The sequence below is a fragment of the Bos indicus genome, chromosome 8, assembly GCF_029378745.1.
Source record: "Bos indicus isolate NIAB-ARS_2022 breed Sahiwal x Tharparkar chromosome 8, NIAB-ARS_B.indTharparkar_mat_pri_1.0, whole genome shotgun sequence".
Taxonomy (NCBI): domain Eukaryota; kingdom Metazoa; phylum Chordata; class Mammalia; order Artiodactyla; family Bovidae; genus Bos; species Bos indicus.
The window spans coordinates 41,592,787-41,612,358 of record NC_091767.1 but is presented as its reverse complement, the minus strand read 5'-3'; the positions used below and the strand labels follow the sequence as shown (position 1 = coordinate 41,612,358).

General features: G+C 43.8%; 1 long non-coding RNA gene across 3 annotated transcripts; it reads left to right on the top strand.

The window, feature by feature from the left end:
* The first annotated feature begins 42 nt into the window (after nucleotides 1–42).
* Nucleotides 43–19,291, top strand: LOC109562919 (uncharacterized). Of its 3 annotated transcripts, none has more exons than XR_011568043.1 (5): nucleotides 46–238; nucleotides 1,525–1,609; nucleotides 2,349–2,510; nucleotides 13,609–17,514; nucleotides 18,182–19,291. It is a non-coding gene; the product is annotated as an uncharacterized lncRNA (long non-coding RNA). The 3 variants fall into 3 exon arrangements; XR_011568042.1 differs by having other exon boundaries at nucleotides 12,740–17,514; XR_002181247.2 differs by having other exon boundaries at nucleotides 43–238; nucleotides 2,349–17,514.
* Nucleotides 19,292–19,572: the final 281 nt, after the last annotated feature.

The following is a 19,572-nucleotide window of genomic DNA, read 5'->3' as shown; positions in this document are numbered from 1 at the left end:
AGAAAGTATCCGTGGGTCAATGACGTGATGGTGGCTACTCAAAGTGACGTAATTAACCCTTTCCCTTGCCGGTTGCAGAGCTGGCGGTTTCTAGAGGAGGCTGACCGATTGTGGAAGTTTGGTTGGCCGGGCTTCTCCTTGTTCTTCAGTCGCTAAGTCGTGTCTGACTCTTTGTGATACCAATGAACTGCAGCACGCCAGGCTCCTCTGTCCTCCACGATCTCCTGGAGTTTGTTGAGTCGGTGATGCTCTCTAAGCATCTCATCCTCTGTCGTCCCCTTCTCCTTTTGCCTTCACTCTTCCCCACCATCAGGGTAGCAGGGAGCATTACAGGGACATCTCGGTAGTTGGCTAGGATTGCGATCTCGTTTCTTTCAATTTCTTAGCTGGATAGTTTTGGGAAAATCACTCAATTTCTCTGAGCCTTGGTTACCTGATCAATAAATTATAGATGGCATCACTGACTCGATGGACGTGAGTCTGAGTGAACTCCGGGAGTTGATGATGGACAGGGAGGCCTGGCGTGCTGCGATTCATGGGGTCGCAAAGAGTCGGACACGACTGAGCGACTGAACTGACTGAACTGAACTGAAGTCATACATGGAAAGCGCCTAGCACAATAAATGATTTGAACAACCGCTCAAGAAATGCTTGCCATTTTAAACCTCTGCGAGTTCCTCCAGACGGTAGTTAGCCCACTTAAGGCTTTAGGAAATCAGACTAGTTAGGATGTTATCCCCATCTCACAGATGAAGAAACACACCACAAACTTGCTCTGGTCAAACAAAGCAATTTATTCCCTAACAGTTTTGGAACTCATGCTAGTAGCGAGGTTGTGCACCCTCTGGAGGTTCTAGGGTAGCATTCTTTGCCCCTTCCAGCTTCTAGCGGTTCCAGGCATTCCTTGGCTTGGACTGCATGACTGCAGTCTCTGCCTCTGTCTTCACATGTCTTTCTCTTCTATGTCTTCCTGTCTTCCATATATTATAAAGACACATGGCTTTGGATTTAGGGCCCATCAGGATAATCAAGGATGCTCTCATTCAGAGGTCCTTACTTAATCATACCTGCAAAGATCCTGTTCCCAAAAGCAGTCTCTTTCATAGGTTCTGCGGGATGGTATACTGATATATCATTTGGAGGGCCACTGGGAAAGTTGAGGAATAGGACTTGATCCCAGGGGTGTCAAGCATCAGATTTTACTGTCTTCCAAATCACATTTCCCACCTCTTAAGGCATCAGGCTTGAGACTGGTATTTCACTAGACTTGGCTTCTTGAGGACAGGGACCATCATTACTTCCCAAACACCTATGGCACTATTCAGCACATAGACAGTTGCTAAGTACGTTCTGTGAGCCTTAAGAATTACGTTTGGATAAGCTCTTTTAAGTCTCATAAGAACAGTTAAGCAGGTCTTTCCCCTCAAATTATGTAGAAAGGGGAAACATTCAGTAGTTTTGATCCAGTCAGTCTGACTCCAAACTCAAAATGACTGACTATGGACTACTATCTCTAATTCACAGATCCTCCAATGAAAGCTCAAGAGGAGAGAATACAAAACAAGAACGGCAGAAGGTCCATTGCAGCACCTATTAGGCAAACAGAATGGTATGTACTAGCCAATAATAATGATAAAATCTTCTTGTACACACCCTACCTGAAAGAGATATATTTATATTTTCAACACCACAGTTTGCATCAACCACATCCTCTCAGACACATCCATGTAGCTGTCAAACGTATTGGGTTGGCCAGAAAGTTCATTTGAGGTTTTCTATCTGATCTTACTGAAAAACCCCAGAGAAACTTTCTGGCTAACCCAATACATCAAACTCTGTTCATCTGCCTTCTCACCAAGAAGAAAAAAAAAAGTCACATACCTAAGTCCTAGATTATTATTAATGATGTTATTTATCCAATCTGTCTGCTGTCAAAAATTTCACAGTAAGATTGACTTGAGTGTTTGATTTGTTTGGAGTCAGTTGGAAGTATCTTGTGGTTTCACAGGACAACAACAACAAAAATTTTCTATAATTTTACAGTTAACCAAGTTAATTCTTCAAATATCTAATATCTGTCCATTTCCCCTATGCTCCATGCCCTCCCTTCCCTTCCAACCTCTGACAACCATCAATCTATTCTGTTTTTATGAGTTCAGGTTTTTGAGATTCCACATGTGAGTGAGATCACACCGTATTTGTCTTTTTCTGACTGACTTGTTTCTCTATTGTTTCCTGACTGCAACATGTAACTCTCAGTTTCCAGATCTATATCAGAGTTCAGGGCTGGGAGAATGGAGAAAAGATGAATGGAGAAAAGATGAAACCCACTTTTTTCCTCCCAATAGGGCTCTATCCTTTCATACCAGAGGGAGAAGACCTGGCAGTGTTTCCCGTCTATTTAAATGCCTAGAACTCAGTCACACGGCTGCTCCCTGGACTGGAAGACCATCAGACATACTGTTAACCAAGAATTTGGATTCCATTCCAGTACTGTAGTAAAATTACAGGTAACTTGGCAAATATGCTTTCATCCAGCAACAGAGATTTGTTATTTAATCTGGTTTAAAACTTAAAATAACTCTAGTTAAGCTAAAACTTAAAATTATTGTGGTATCCAAGGTAGGGGATCTCAATCTTGGCCACACATCAGAATCACCTGTGGATTAAAAAAAAAAAACAACCCAACAACAGTAATTCTGATTTAATTAGTCTGAAGTGGGACCTGGCCACTGAGAATTTGGAAAGTTCCCCCAGATCACACTAAGGTGTGGCTAAAATTGAGTTGCTTATTTAGGGAATGGAGTTCAAGTTGGTGATTTCATTTGATTTTCCAGTTAAATGAGGATTAAACCCTATAACCTTCTGGTTCCTCTTTTTGTGGTCACCAGAATTAGAGAATTAAATATAAAGTGCACTTGTTTCTCTAAGTAGAATTTCTTAGATGTAACTGTATCTCTCGTATTGCTTGAGGTCTCCTGCAGTGAGTTAACATCATTATATACTGAAAATGGTTTAAATTTGAACTATATGCTTTCAAATGTATTCTGGAAAAAGTTCTTTTTTTTTTTTTAATTTGTCACTATTTTGTGCAATTTTCCTCTTTTTCATAAAAATAAAGTGTTAGGTGTCAGCTCCCATACATCTCTCCTCCCTCCAAATCAATTCTTTAAAGTTTTAACTAATGGATTTTTAACTAACGATGTTCTTTTTGTGTCTCCCAATGCATAAGCAGGGATAAAGGGCATGTTATTGATGTAAAACATAAGTGGGACTTTGGCAATGATTGGGTTTTATTTTCAGGACCTATTAGAATCATAAATCCATGGAAACGGAGCAGTTGCCAACACATTTTCCTTTAGTAAAAAAGAACTGCTTCTGAGTAGAGCGGATTATGTCTTTCAATACCACATATTTGCTAAAAAGTGCACAAATATAAACATTAATTGTGCATTCCGAATTTCCAGTTACTGTGTAGTAGACATAAAATTGACCTGGTCCTAGTTTTACTTTCTTTGATGACATTGTTAAGAGCCACAGAAAAATCAGATCAATAAGATGGTGGCTCCGTTGGTAAAGAATCCGCCTGCAATGCAGGAGACCACCTGCAATTCAGGAGACCCAGATTCAACCCCTGGGTCGGGAAGATCCCCTAGAAAAGGGAATGGCAACCCACTCCAGTATTCTTGCCCGAGAAATCCCATGGACAGAAGAGCCTAGTGGGCTACACTCCATGGGGTTGCAAGAGTTGGACATGACTTAGTGATCAAACCACCAGCACCACCAAACATAAAATTGACCTTGTCCTAATTATACTTTGTTTGGTGACACTCTTAAGAGCCACAGAAAAATTAGATCAATAAGATAAAAGTGTATCTGATTGTAGTATAAAATACCACTTTTAATGAAAGATCATATCAAAGATTAGTTCGTATCACTTAAAGCCCATGAGTCATACTTAACACTGCACTATCATAGAACAGAACTCCTCAAGCAATAGGTACCAGCACTAGGTTTTAGCAGGTGGGAACAATGAACATGTTTTTGGTTTAACTTTTTGCTGAACTTGTTTGCAGGCTTTATGAAAGGTATTTCCTTTGCAAACTCGTGACTGGTTTTGACTTGTGATTTCCTTGACTTCTGAGCAAGCTCATTAATATATGAATCATTTTCTATTTCTCCCATTTTACTTTTAAAAACTATAGAAATGTTAAGTCAGGACTTAACAGTGATGTCTAGCTCTATATACCTACTCAGTTTTCCTCCTCATTTTAAGATGGTGAAAAGATTAACCAACAACCTAAGCCCGTTATGTCACTTTGAATTTTCCAGCAGATGCCGAGATAGTATTAGAAGGCCAAGACATGTATTGGGGGTGGGAAGCCTGTGAAAGACAAGGAGAGAGAGAACAGGATTAAGTCAGAAGCCTCAGGCCATAATACTGATCAAATCCTGATCTGAAGGGACTGATGGACAGGAGAAAGGTGTGGTAAAAAGATCTGTTGATTGAGACTCTGGTAATCATACCCTTGTAAGGTGAAGAATACTACAGAGATCCTTTTGCACTGACCATATCTGCTAAGAAGTACTGAGAGGCGCCTGAGTGGATCACCTGGGCTCTACAGTGATCCCACGCATCCCCCATGTAGAAAAGCAGCCTTAGCTCTTCCTGCTGATGTGAGTTCATCACTCTTGCCAACATGGTTGAGGAGTTCCTCTTCTCACTGTTGGTCCTGGACACAGTGAGTCCAAAACATCCAGGAGGCATCTATAGCTCAGTGGAACTCTTGCTCTATCCTCTGCCAAGAATGTGTCTCCTTTGCAGAGCCCAGAGCTGTAAGAACAGAAAGCACAAATTGCCCAGAGGACCATTTAGAATGATGGCAAGTGGGGCCATTCCTGCTTCTGCTCCTTAGTTCCAGGCCTGTGTGGTTGTCATCTTATAGCACCGTATAGAGATCTCTCACTTGGATTTATTCTGCATTCTGGAGGACAGCATCCCATTTTTGCAGATTACGGCCTCTGAGTTGGTGCTTCGGCTTCACCTTTAAAAAGCCAATGCACAGCTGTGTCACATGGCTGCCTCTGGGGGAGCAGTGTGAAATGTGTCTTGTGGATCACATGACCTCCTTTGCTGTGAAGTGTGTTCCCTATTCAGATGCTATGTTGTGTAGTTTTCCATGACTATAGATCAGGTACTTCTTAGCTTCTGGACAGTGGTCCTGGCCGAGGCTCTTGGGCAGGAAAAGCAAGTCCATACTTGAAATAGGACTCTATATTATGAGGAGAAACAGCTGGCCCTTCCAGAGTAATAGGGGCCCAATGTCATCAACTCATCAGTAGGTGACCTGCTGGTCTCTGGGAAACAGTGCCAATTCAAGGGCTCAGCACTGGTTTCTGTTGCTGGCAGGTCTACATTCAGAGGAATCAGTAGTTAGACTGGCTCTGGTAAGTGGGAGTTCACACTGCTTGGCCCACATGTAGCCTCCGTCACTGTCACTGTGGCCGCTACGTTCATGTACCCACCAGGCCAGCTCTAGAGTGTCTAGTGTTGCAAGCTCACCAATGTCAACTGGCTGAATCAGCTTGTCTTGTTGGTTGTTCCGTGGTTATTGTGGATGCCTTTTGATTGGGCTTCCTTTGTGGCTCTCATGGGAAAGAAACTGCCTGCCCTGCAATGCAGGAGACTTGGGTTCGATCTCTGGGTTGAGAAGATCCCCTGGAGAAGAGAATGGTTACCCACTTCAGTATTCTTGCCTGGAGAATGCCATGGACAGAGGAGCTTGGTAGGCTACAGTCCATGGGGTTGCAAAGAGCTGGACATGACTAAGAAACTAACACTTTGTTGGGTAGTATCATGTGAAAATGGTCACCTGCCATGTCCATTCCCATCTGCCTTTACCCTGGACCTTGTTTCCCACCGTCCTTTTCCTTCCAGGTGCTTGACTGGTTGGGGCATTGGCCAATGATAGCAATTTCTATATGCTCTCACCTTGGGCCATTTCTCCTTCCACATAACCTGGATGACTAGGTATACTCTTGCCCACTAGGAAGATTCCCTCCTCTACTGTCTCTCACCTGAATGAGGTTGTAATGCTACTATTTACTTTCAGTTTATACCCCCAAACCTTGCCAATTCACCTGTAAACTCTGCTGGAGCTTTTTCCTCCTCCATCAGCTATTTGTAAGGTACCCTGCTCTATGGCCACAGAAAAGAGCTGAGGAAGCAGGGCTGATGCAATCATGTGGGTGATGCAGAGATTGAGGCTTCCTATTTGTGCACCCGACTCATGCCCTCTGGTCTTACTTGGGCTCAAGCCAGGACATGCCATTTCCACGTTCTAATGGATTGTTGCTGGGCCCTTTTCACTTTACAGAATGACGGGTGAGACAGAACCCATCTCCCAGTGGACAGCTGTGGGAGGATGCTCATTGGACACTATAGTCAAGCACTGCCTCTCTCAGGTCTCAGTAACATGCTAGGAGATGCGTATAATTCCCCATTATAGATGATCTGGCCTTGCTCTAGAACCCCAAGGCTCTAAGCTGTGATCCTCCTTGGGCTTACCATGAACTCTGTGCTGCATTTTTTCTCACCACTGACACATCCTACACCACAGGGTCTACCAGATGCTCTGCTCTAAGTGGGGAGGCTGCTTTTGCTACATCTTGGCCCTGCTGTATAGTCCTCCCTGCTCCGGGTTCCACTCAAAGCTGGCAGTCTGTCATGCCCTCCAATGCATGGACCAGACAGAGCAGGATTCCTAGATGTGAAGTACTTGGCCGCCAGAATGTGAAAAGGCTCCCCGGGCATTGTACTTCCTTCTTTGTAATAGGGAATCTGAGATGCAACCATGTCTCTTCACTTTGGAGGGATACCCTGACATGTCCCTGACCCTAAAAATGTGCACCTCCTTTTTTTCAGTCCTAGTCTTAGGAATCTGTAAGCTTTACTGAAGTGGCCTGTCCTTGAAACTCTTCAGCATTTATTTCCCATCTTTTTGAACGCACATTTCTTACCAAGGTCTTGAGCGTACTAGTCGTGTCTTTATTTCACAAATGTAATGAATTGGTGTGCTGTTCTGCGGGATGTCCAGATGGCCCAGATCTCTTTGGACTATATTAAGACAGAAGGTGGGCGAGCTAACACAGCCCTGGTGCAAAACTGTAAATGAATACCGTTGTTCATTCCAAGGAGTGTGAACTGTTTCTGATCCTATTTTCCATCTACTTTTTCTATCCTGTTTTGCCATCTGCTGCGGTAACTCAGGCATTTCACCTCTGCTCTGCGACTGGAATAAAAACTTAGTGTTCGCCTCCTTCTTCCAGGGTCCATGCTGGAGTGTTAAATCCCATGTTCCTAGAAAGTGAGTCCAAGTCAAGGTTTTCCCATTTGTTCTCTTTGGCCTTCCAGCCCCCTCACACCCCAGTCCCTCGGTGGGGTTCTCCCCTGACAGTGGATGCTGGCCAACTCCTGCTGGTCCTCTGGGAGGTAATCTCTCCTCCCTCAACAGGCTCAGCATGTCCTCTGTTGGGTTTAACCCAAGTGACTGGCCAGGCAGCCAGGAGAGGCAGTGGGGGCTGCTCCTGAGGGCAGAGGTCGGGGAGCAGATATTGTCTTGAAGGGAGAGGCCTCTACGGTATCTTCCTGCTCAAGCAGAGTCTGGATCTTAACAAGGCAGTGCGGGCTACCTCTGCAAGTTCGCATGTTCAGGGCCGTCAGCAGAGCCAAACCGGGGGCACCCATTCATGCACCCATTCCACAGCTCATGGTCTCAGGTTGTCCCAGTCAGGTCTTTGGCTCCATTGTAACAGGATGCCCTGGCTAAGCACTTGAAACATTCTGGAGATGCACACTTCCTGAAATCTTGGGCTTGCTTTTCACATCATCCCCTTCCCCTGCCAGAGATAGCAGCCTCTTTGCAAGTAACCAGAGATGGCTCTGCCTCCCCCATGAGCCTTTAACCATCTGATTCCAGTTCTCATTGTCACTCTGCAGGGAATCCTCCATGTCCACTCTCCTTGTAGATACCTAACCGCCCTCCAACCCCCAATAACTTTCAAATCCCTGACCCACTGCACTGGCAAAGGCATTCCTCTCCACCAGATGACCCCATGCTCAACAGTAGTGACTGCTTTTTTAGCAGATGAACAACCATCTGTGCCAAGGACTAGCTGTGCCCCACATACCACTTGGACTGGGACCCTCCTTGCCAGCCTGGGATGAGTGATCTGGTCTCAAACCCCATCTTTTCATCAGCTTTCTGGAACCACTCCTGGTACCAGTGGCATTGTTTCAAGTTCTCTGGGAAACAAGAGCAGAGTTATAAATGTAAGATTTATACAAGGAATATTCCATAAAGCTAAAGGGAAGAGGCAGTGGGGTAAGAGGGAGAGCCTAGGACAGGGATGTGGGAAGGATCGTACAGGAAGAGCCCCCAAGAACAGCTTTGAGGATTCTTTGGCCTGGCTGGTGTGAAGACTCAGAGCCCAGACTGGCCATTACAGAGGTGGACAGGAATGTCCTGTTGTTGGCTTGGAGCAGCCCCAGAGCCCATGGTCTTGGTCTGGACACTGTGGATACTGGAGGTTTGAGAGCCTGGAGACCTTCAGCTAACCCACCTCTCACCTGCTGCAGCAGGTGTCCTCCTGAAGAAAGACCTGAGCTGTATACTCTGCCTTCAGTGTTATATGACTGGTTCAGTGGCAAGGTCAAGACAAGAACCAGGATGGTCACCAGGGTTTTGGAAGCCTAATCTTATGTCTTTTCTATATTTGGGGGGAGGGGACAAGATTAATTTCTGCCATATATTCTTTGATGTAGTATCTAGTATTTAGCAACTCAGTGCAATAGGTCCTCAAAAAGTCTCAAAAAATAGCTCCTTGGACAGTAAATTATACTATACAATTAAAATATGACTTCACACTGAGTGTAGAAGTCAGGGTTTGGGAGCTACACAATCCAGTGTTTGTTTTAAGACACCTTATTGGTGAGGTTGACTATGTGCAAGACAGGGCGCTCGTGGGGACTGTCCTCGAGACAGGGAGGTGAAAACAACAATCGAGAATTTTAAATTTGGTGGCCGAGTATCTCAAATACATTAACACCTGAATTTTTATAACATCAACATATCATTTCACAAGGATTAGCTAGGATTAGCTATCTGAGAGCAAGGAAACTGTCCTTTGTTTGTTGTAGTATCTCTAGTGAAAGTGAAAGTCGCTCAGTCGTGTCCGACTCTTTGCGACCCCATGGACTGTAGCCCACCAGGCTCCTCTGTCCATGGAATTCTCCAAGCAAGAATATTGGAGAATGTTGCCATTCCCTTCTCCAGGGGACCATCCTGACCCAGGGATCGAACCTGGGTCTCTTGCATTACTGACAGATTCATTACCATCTGACCTGCCAAGGAAGCCCACTGTATCTCTAGGGCCCTATACATTGCCTGGCACATAATTAGTTGTCGATAAGATTAGTTAGATGGGTATCACTGTTAAGCTGTAACTGCACAAGTTTAAGGATCACAGCTATTTTATTTGCGGGCACACAGTGAGAACTTAAGTCAACAAATTCAGCAACTGTATTCATTCAGTGGCTATTCTGTCCCAGGCACTGTCCTGGGCACTTGGGATATCTATTAGTCAACAAATCTAAGCGTTCCTGATAATAAACACCAAACAACCACAAGCAATAAACAAGGGCATGATAAGATATGTTAGAAGTACTACAGTAAAAAGAATGGAATTGAGTAAAGAGAGAACCAGACCAGGAGAATAGGTTATAATATCAAATAGGGTGGTCAGTGTAGGTCTCACTAAGGAGAGATTTGGAGAGTTTGGAAGTTTGCCAAGCACACATCTGGAAGAGGAGCCTTCCAAGCAGAGGAAAGAGCTGAAGCAAAGGACCGAGAGCAGGAGTCATCACCCTCATGACTATGTCTTTGAGGAACACGGGGAGGGGTGGGTGGCTGGAGTCAGCCAGGGAGGAAAGTAACAGGAAACAAGTTCAGGAGGAAGGTGGGAGTGGTTTGCAGGTGGTGAAAGGGTTTTTTAGGCCATTTTAAGGACCTTGGGTTTTACTCTTGAGTGAAAAAGAAGCGCCGTCTCAGGGTTCTGAGCAAAGGAGAAAAATGATCTGACATCCAAACAATAAACTTTTGCAGGATTAATGAATATATGAAGTAGATAGAATCATGCTATTTTATTGCTCATGAACTGGTTCTATAAAACTCATCATAATGATATATTATTTTTTTGCTGGTTTTTCCTGACACTCATTCTTTATCTCTAAGGAGCTGCTTGTCTTACGTAACTTGATCGTTCCCACTTCCAGCAGCAGCAGGAGGAACTATCTGCCAACCACTTAATCATGGCTAACTAGACACCATTTGATAGTTTTGAGAGCATTTTTCACATGTATTGTGTCACTCAAATCATCCAAACTGTATGTAGTATTACATTACAGATCTATCACAAATACAGAAACAAGCTCCAAGAGATGATGTATATATACTGCCCACAGTCACACATTTAATAATGGCAGAGTATGAATTTTGTCTCCTCATCTAGTATTTTGTAGAGCTACATTCCAGGTCCTGAAGACAGAAAATGGCTACATTACTCTAAGAGGGGTTTAGAGTTCAGGTGGGAGGCCAGGATGGGAATAAACACAAATATGGTAAATATCAGAATAAAGAAGTAGAGGTGAAGTACCAAAGTTTTGTAGTGTGTTCAGCAAAAACCCATAAAGAGGACGATGGTCACAATGGTTGGTGGCCTTAGATACACTGAAATGGGGCGCAGAGGGGGTGGTGGCGGTGGTGTACTTGGGTAGTGGGAATAACGCTGGCACATGCTTGGAGGTCCAGACGAGCACTGTGCCCCTGGGAATGGTTGGACGCTCCATTTTGAGTGGAAGGAAGTTGTAGGAAACAGGATTATAGCCAGTAGAAAAAAGCCACATTATATAGAATCTCAAGCCACAGACTAAGACCATATGTACTTTATCTACTGCAAGTTGCCAATGATTTATGAGCGGAGATGATGTTAACAAAGTTTTTGTTTTTTAACCTCCTTGAACTTTTTAAAAGTTCAATATAACACGACTGTTTAGTGGGAGCTGACATGAGAGGCAGTGTCTCAGAATGAGTTCCTTCAGAAGTCAACAATGAGATGAAGATTCAGGTGAAAATCCCTGATTATGGGGGTGATGCCAGGAAACACCAGTGTGGGACTAGTGGGGAGAGGTGGGAACCAGAGGCAGCCAGAAGCGTGTTCTCTGTCAGGCAGTTCACCACTCTGGGTAACTGGAGATTAACCTTGTTGGGGGACTCTGGGGGCCAGTGTGGAACACAGAGAGCCAAGGGATCCCCCCCAAGGGATGCAGGAGCCGGGGTGTTTATACGTGAGCTCCCAGCAGTCACTGATTGAGGCTGCTCTTGGGGGCGGGGATTTGAGGTTCCCCAGAACTCCCAGCCTGACACCCAGGCACTGTGATGGCATCTGGTAGCATCAGAGAAGCCCTCAGTCAGAAATGCATCTGCTGGCAATGGGGGGCTGGATAGTGTGCAAAATAGATAAGGTGCGTGGTCCAGACAGGCTGGTGGCAGGATTTGCTACAGGCAGCAACAGTAGTAGATTGAGACCTCTAAGCCAGAGAGTCACATGGGTTCAGACCAATGTGCTGACAACAGGGAATGAAAAGAAGGAACAGCTTAAGAGCTTTTATAAAGGGAGAATTGCAAGCCTTGGTCTTATAGACCTTTGTCTTATAAGGTCACAAGTAACTCAACCTATTTAATGACTGGAGTTAACCTCTGAAAAAAGTCTAACTGGTCCCACATGCATTCTTTTGAACATATTAGGCAAAATAAGTATCTATAAGACTAATCATTTAAAAACACCTATGAAAGAGAAAAGTGAAAGTCACTTAGTTATGTCCGACTCTTCATAGTCCATGGAATTCTCCAGGCCAGAATACTGGAGTGGGTAGCCTTTCCCTTCTCCAGAGGATCTTCCCAACCCAGGGATCGAACCCAGGTCTCCCACATTGCAGGCAGATTCTTTACCAGCTGAACCACAAGGGAAGCCCCAAGAATACTGGAGTGGGTACCAGTGGATCTTCCCAACCCAGGAATCGAACCAGGGTCTCCCGCATTGCAGGCATATTCTTTACCAAGTGAGCTATCAGGGAAGCCCAAAAACACCTATAAATTACACTTATTAGGGAAGGATCTGGGCAAAGGTGTGATAAAGTTTATATACTTATGGGAGAGCAACACACATCCAAATTCCAGATCTGCTCATTTTAGCCAATTCCTCTTTTTCATGGGAACACAAGGAAAAGTAATGAAGAGATAATGTAAATCAAGAAACATTACCTATGAATAATGGAGATAAAAAACAGTAAATACATGACTTCCCTAGTGGTCTAGTGGTTAAGAATTACCTGCCAATGTAGGGGACATGGTCGATCCCTGCCCTGGGGAAATTCCACACGCTGCAGGGCAACTGAGCCCACGTGCCACAACTACTAAAGCTTGTGCGCCCAGAGCCTGTGCTCTGCAACAAGAGAAGCCGCCACAGTGAGACGTCTATGCACCACAACGAAGAGTAGCCCCCATTCATTGCAACTAGAGAAGGCCTGCGGGCAGCAACAAAGACCCAGTGCAGTCAAAAATAAACACATAAATAAAAAAGAAGGCAAGTACAACCTAATCATTTGTTCACATATTTCTAGCAGGAGCTTTTGAGAAAACTCATCAAAGAATGCAGATAGAAAATGGAAACATGGGAGAGTAATTTATGGAGGCATTCATTCCGCTTCATTCTCATAGTTGTCACTAATAAGATAAGAGGTATTACCTCCTTTTCTCACCCCTCTGCTCCTTGGCTAGACGGTCAGACTTGGAAAGGAAAAGAAAGAGAAGAATAGGAAAAGGAAAGGGATATGCTCCTGGAAGAAAGGAGCTGAAATGTCCAGGAGGGAAAATGCTGAGGTACCAGAAGAGCAAAATCAGGGAAATATAACGTGCAGTTCAGTGGAGGTGGGTTCAGGGGCTCCAGAGATGCGGGGGATTCAAGGTGAACTGGAGGGACCTGCCTCAGAAGGTCATGAAACCTGGGAAATGGGCATTTCCTCAGGCACTGTCACAAACTAAAGATTAAAGTTCCCTTCCTCATTTTTGCGGGTGGCTAACCCTGATTCTGGGAAAGACTGAGGGCTGGGGGAGAAGGGGGCAACAGAGGATCAGATGGTTGGATGGCATCACCGATCAATGTTTGAGCAAACTCTGGGAGATAGTGATGGACAGGGAAGCCAGGCACGCTGCAGTCCATGAGGTGGCAAAGAGTCAGACGCGACTTAGTGACTGGACAACAACGATGTCCTATAGGACTCGTTAGGATGTATGAGGGAGGCAGAGGTTTCTAAGATCCAACTGAAAATATTTACTACCTTTGACGGGTGGACATGCAGCCAAATCAAGCTGATTTCAAAAGAAAAAATGCTGATTCTTGCAGCAAATTCATCCCTGCAGTAGAAGAACTATATAAGCTTGACTTTTCTTTCTCTGTTTGCTTTGTTGAAACTACATGTCCTGTCCTGAGACTCACATGGGAGGAGAGTGAGTGATATTCTGCCGAGTGTATGGATGGAACCATCCTCCGCGTGACTCTTCCCAGACCTGGTGCCTTTGTGGAGGCCTCTCCATGCTGACATTCTCATTAATGGAAGAAGAATCGATCTTACCCCCTTCTCCTAAATTTTTCTCTTCTTTCCATCAAATTTGATAGAAAAAGAATGGGTACATAAGCACAACGGGATGGAAATCTTTGAAAGGTACATATTTGAAAGGAAGAAGGAGAAAACAAGGAGATTAAGGAAACCAAGGAGGAGGCTGGGATGTGTGGGATGGAGATTGATGGGAAAAGGAAGTGGAGAAAAAGGCAGAGTAGAAAGGTGGAAGGAGGAAGGCAAGGAGCTTGGTAACTTTGATCCCTTTGCCTTTAGAATGCCAAGGATGCTGACTATTCAGGGTTCCTTCCTGTGTCAGCAAGACAATTTGCAAAAATACATTTGAGCCAAATTTATAGATAGAGGGAACCAGTCAAATGTCTCCTTGTGATGTTAAATTTATTTAGTGACATGAACAACTCAAAGGCACATTTAAAATAAGATACAAATTTGGAAATACTGTTTGCTTCAATTCACATTTCATTTAATAAAGCCTTCATATTCATTTTTGATGGAAGTATCCTTGTCATCAATAGAGGTACTTTTCAGTTCAGTTCAGTCACTCAGTCGTGTCTAACTCTGTGACCTCATGGACCACAGCACGCCAGGCTTCCCTCTCCATCACCAACTCCCAGAGTTTACTCAAACTCTTATCCATCGAGTTGGTGATGCCATCCAACCATCTCATCCTCTGCTGTCCCCTTCTCTTCCTGCCTTCAATCTTTCCCAGCATCAGGGTCCTTTCAAATGAGTCAGCTCTTTGCATCAGGTGGCCAAAGTATTGGAGTTTCAGCTTCAATATCAGTCCTTCCAATGAACACTCAGGACTGATCGATCTCCTTTAGGATCAACTGGTTGGATCTCCTTACAGTCCAAGGGACTCTCAAGAGTCTTCTCCAACACCACAGTTCAAAAGCATTAATACTTCGGTGCTCAGCTTTCTTTATAGTTCAACTCTCACATCCATACATGACTACTGGAAAAACCATAGCCTTGACTAGACAGACCTTTGTTGGCAAAGTAATGTCTCTGCTTTTTAATATGCTGTCTAGGTTGAACATCTGGAAGTTCATGGGTCACGTATTGCTGAAGCCTGGCTTGAACTTCCAGATGTTCAAGCTGGTTTTAGAAAAGTCAGAGGAACCAGATATCAAATTGCCAACATCTGCTGGATCATTGAAAAACCAAGAGAGTTTCAGAAAAACATCTATATCTGCTTTATTGACTATGCCAAAGCCTTTGACTGTGTGGATCACAATAAACTGTGGAAAATTCTTCAAGAGATGGGAATATCAGACCACCTGACCTGCCTCTTGAGAAACCTGTATGCAGGTCAGGAAGCAATAGTTAGAACTGGACATGGAACAACAGACTGGTTCCAAATAGGAAAAGGAGTACGTCAAGGCTGTATATTGTCACCCTGCTTATTTAACCTATATGCAAGGTACATCATGAGAAATGCTGGGCTGGTGGAAGCACAAGCTGGAATCAAGATTGCCAGAAGAAATATCAATAACCTCAGATATGCAGATGACACTACCCTTATGGCAGAAAGTGAAGAAAGAGCCTCTTGATGAATGTGAAAAAGTTGGCTTACAGGTCAATATTCAGAAAACTAAGATCATGGCATATGGTCCCATCACTTCATGGCAAATAGATGGGGAAACAATGGAAACAGTGGCTGGCTTTGTTTTTTTGGGCTCCAAAAATCACAGCAGATGGTGATTGCAGCCATGAAATTAAAAGATGCTTATTCCTTGGAAGGAAAGTTATGACCAACCTAGACAGCATATTAAAAAGCAGAGATATTACTTTGCCAACAAAGGTCCATCTAATCAAGGCTATCGTTTTTCCAGTAGTCATGTATGGATGTGAGAGTTGGACTATAAAGAAAGCTGAGCACCAAAGAATTGATGCTTTTGAACTGTGGTGCTGGAGAAGACTCTTGAGAGTCCCTTGGACTGCAAGGAGATCCAGTCAGTTCATCCTAAAGCAGATCGGTCCTGGGTGTTCATTGGAAGGACTGATGTTGAAGCTGAAACTCGAATCCTTTGGCCACTGGATGTGAAGAGCTGACTCATCTGAAAAGACCCTGATGCTCGGAAAGATTGAGGGTAGGAGGAGAAGGGGACAACAGAGGATGAGATGGTTGGATGGCATCACTGACTCAGTGGACATGGGTTTGGGTAGACTCCAGGAGTTGGTGATGGACAGGGAGGCCTGGCAAGCTGCAGTTCATGGGGTCACAAAGAGTTGGACATGACTAAGTGACTGAACTGAACTGAATTGAACTAGGTTGGTCATAACTTTTCTTCCAAGGAGCAAGCATCTTGTAATTTCATGGCTGCAATCACCATCTGCAGTGATTTTGGAGCCCAGAAAAATAAAGTCAGCCACTGTTTCGACTGTTTCCTCATCTATTTGCCATGAAGTGATGGGACTGGATGCCATGATCTTCATTTTCTGAATGTTGAGCTTTAAGCCAACTTTTTCACTCTCCACTTTCACTTTCATCAAGAGGCTTTTTAGTTCCTCTTCACTTTCTGCCGTAAGGGTGGTGTCATCTGCAAATCTGAGGTTATTGATATTTCTCCTGGCAATCGGGATTCCAGCTTGCAATTCATCTACCCCAGCATTTCTCATGAGGTACTTTTGGAGTCACCCAATGCTGTTTTCAGAAAGGACTTACAATATTCAAGTTTACCACCCAGGAATAATTGAATAATATTTCTTTGCCCCCTTAAACAAAACTGATTATCTCAGGATCCTTCTACTCATATTTAAAATCTATATTGATTTCAGCTAATTTATGGCTCATCTTCTCTAAATGATATGCTATTTATCAACACAAGATAACTGAGAGAAAGTCTTATAAATGAGAGTATCTATAAGGACTGGTGGAGAAGGCAGTGGCACCCCACTCCAGTACTCTTGCCTGGAAAGTCCCATGGATGGAGAAGCCTGGTGGGCTGCAGTCCATGGGGTCACTAAGAGTCAGACATGACTGAGCAACTTTCCTTTCACTTTTCACTTTCATGTAATGGAGAAGGAAATGGCAACCCACTCCAGTGTTCTTTCCTGGAGAATCCCAGGGATGGGGGAGCCTGGTGGGTTGCTGTCAGTGGGGTCACACAGAGTCGGACACGACTAAAGAGACTTAGCAGCGTAAGGACTGGATTTAAAGTTGATATGCTTTAATTTTTCTTTGAAGTAAAACTTAGGCAAATATGATACAGTTTTTCTAGAAGAGAGAATTTAATGGCTCAAGGCCAAGTTGACTAGTTTAAGCTCAAGATATTCCAGAGGTTCCTTGAAACCTCTGCTGTCAGACCAGGCTTGGAACCACACATAGAGAACACCTTCCAGAAAGTATTTTAGCCTCCATTTGGTTCTGGACTATTCTAGCCAGGTCAGCCTTTTCAGGAACTATGCCGCAAAAGAATGCCAGCCTCACCTGTCAGCAGCGGTGGTTCTCAACTGGGACTATTCTACCCCCTGGGAGTCACCTGGCAATGCCTGGAGATACTCTGGGTTGTTACTACTGGGTTGTATTTGTCAGAGTTCTCCAGAGAAAGAATCCAAAGGATCTGTGTATATATATACACACACACAGAGAAATTTATTTTAGAGAATCAACTCACATGATTATGAAGGCTGGAAAGTCTGAAACCTGTAGTTCAAGGTGAAAGGCCATCAAGACGGAGACCCAGGGAACAGCTGGCGTTGCAGTTCAAGTCCAAAGGCCATCTGCTGGCAGGATTCCCTGTTGCTTGTAGGAGGTGAGTCTTTTGTTATATTCACCCACCTGATAGGGGCAATCTGCTTTCCTCAAAGTTAACCAATTTAAATGTTATTTCATCCATATGTCAGAGCAAACCATAATTCAAAAAGATACATGCACCCCAATGTTTATAGCAGCACTATTTACAATAGCCAGGACATGGAAGCAACCTAGATGTCCATCAGTGGATGAATGGATAAGGAACATGTGGTACATATACACAATGGAATATTACTCAGCCATCAAAGAATGAAATAGTGCCATTTGCAGAGATCTGGATGGACCTAGAGACTGTCATACAGAGTGAAGTAAGTCAGAAAGAGAAAAACCAGTATCGTATAATATCGCTTAGATGTGGAATCTAGAAAAAATGGTGCAGATGAACTTATCTGCAAAGCAGAAATGGAAACACAGATGTACACAACAAACTTGTGGTTACCAAGCAGGGCAAGGGAGGGGTGGGATGAATTGGGAGAAGGGGATCGACATACATACACTGCTATGCATAAAACCAGTCACTAATGAGCACCTGCTGTAGAGCACAGGAAACTATTCAGTGCTCTGTGGTGACCTAAATGGGAAGGAAATCCAAAAAAGAGGGCATGTATGTAAAGGAGTACATCAAGGCTGTATATTATCACCCTGCTTATTTAACTTATATGCAGAGTACATCATGAGAAACGCTGGACTGGATGAAACACAAGCTGGAATCAAGATTGCCGGGAGAAATATCAATAACCTCAGATATGCAGATGACACCACCCTTATGGCAGAAAGTGAAGAGGAACTAAAAAGCCTCTTGATGAAAGTGAAAGTGGAGAGTGAAAAAGTTGGCTTAAAGCTCAACATTCAGAAAATGAAGATCATGGCATCAGGTCCCACCACTTCATGGGACATAGATGGGGAAACAGTGGAAACAGTGGCAGACTTTATTTTGGGGGGCTCCAAAATCACTGCAGATGGTGACTGCAGCCATGAAATTAAAAGATGCTTACTCCTTGGGAGCAAAGTTATGACCAACCTAGATAGCATATTGAAAAGCAGAGACATTACTTTGCCAACAAAGGTCCATCTAGTCAAGGCTATGGTTTTTCCTGTGGTCATGTGAGAGTTGGACTGTGAAGAAGGCTGAGCGCTGAAGAATTGATGCTTTTGAACTGTGGTGTTGGAGAAGACTCTTGAGAGTCCCTTGGACTGCAAGGAGATCCAACCAGTCCATTCTAAAGGAGATCAGCCCTGGGATTTCTTTGGAGGGAATGATGCTGAAGCTGAAACTCCAGTACTTTGCCACCTCATGAGAAGAGTTGACTCATTGGAAAAGACTCTGATGCTGGGAGGGATTGGGGGCAGGAAGAGAAGGGGACGCCAGAGGATGAGATGGCTGGATGGCATCACTGACTCGATGGACGTGAGTCTGAGTGAACTCTGGGAGTTGGTGATGGACAGGGAGGCCTGGCGTGCTGCGATTCATGGGGTCGCAAAGAGTCGGACACGACTGAGCAACTGAACTGAACTGAACTGATGCATATGCATAACTGACTCACTTTGTTGTACAGCAGAAACTAACACAACGTTGTAAACCAACAATACTCCAATAAAAATTGATTTAAAAAACCAATTAATTTAAAAAGAAAACATATACAAACTACTATACATAAACTAGATAAGCAACAAGGATATATTATATAGCACATGGAATTATAGTCATTTTCTTGTGATAACTTTTAGTAGAGTATAATCTGTATTGACTCACTATGCTATATACCTGAAACTACTATCTTAAATCAACTAGACTTCAAATATTACACTTACTTAACATTACATTATTTTTATTAGTATATACAAATATTAAATATGTTTATATAACATAATAAAAAATCGGGGCTTCCCTGGTGGTCTAGTGGCTAATACTCCACGCTCCCAAGGCAGGGTACCCATGTCCGATCCCTGGTGGGGGAACTAGATCCCACATGCTGCAACTAGAGTTAGAAGGCGCACCTAAAGATCCCACATGCTGCAACTAAGACCTGGCACAAGCAATGAATAAATCAAAAAA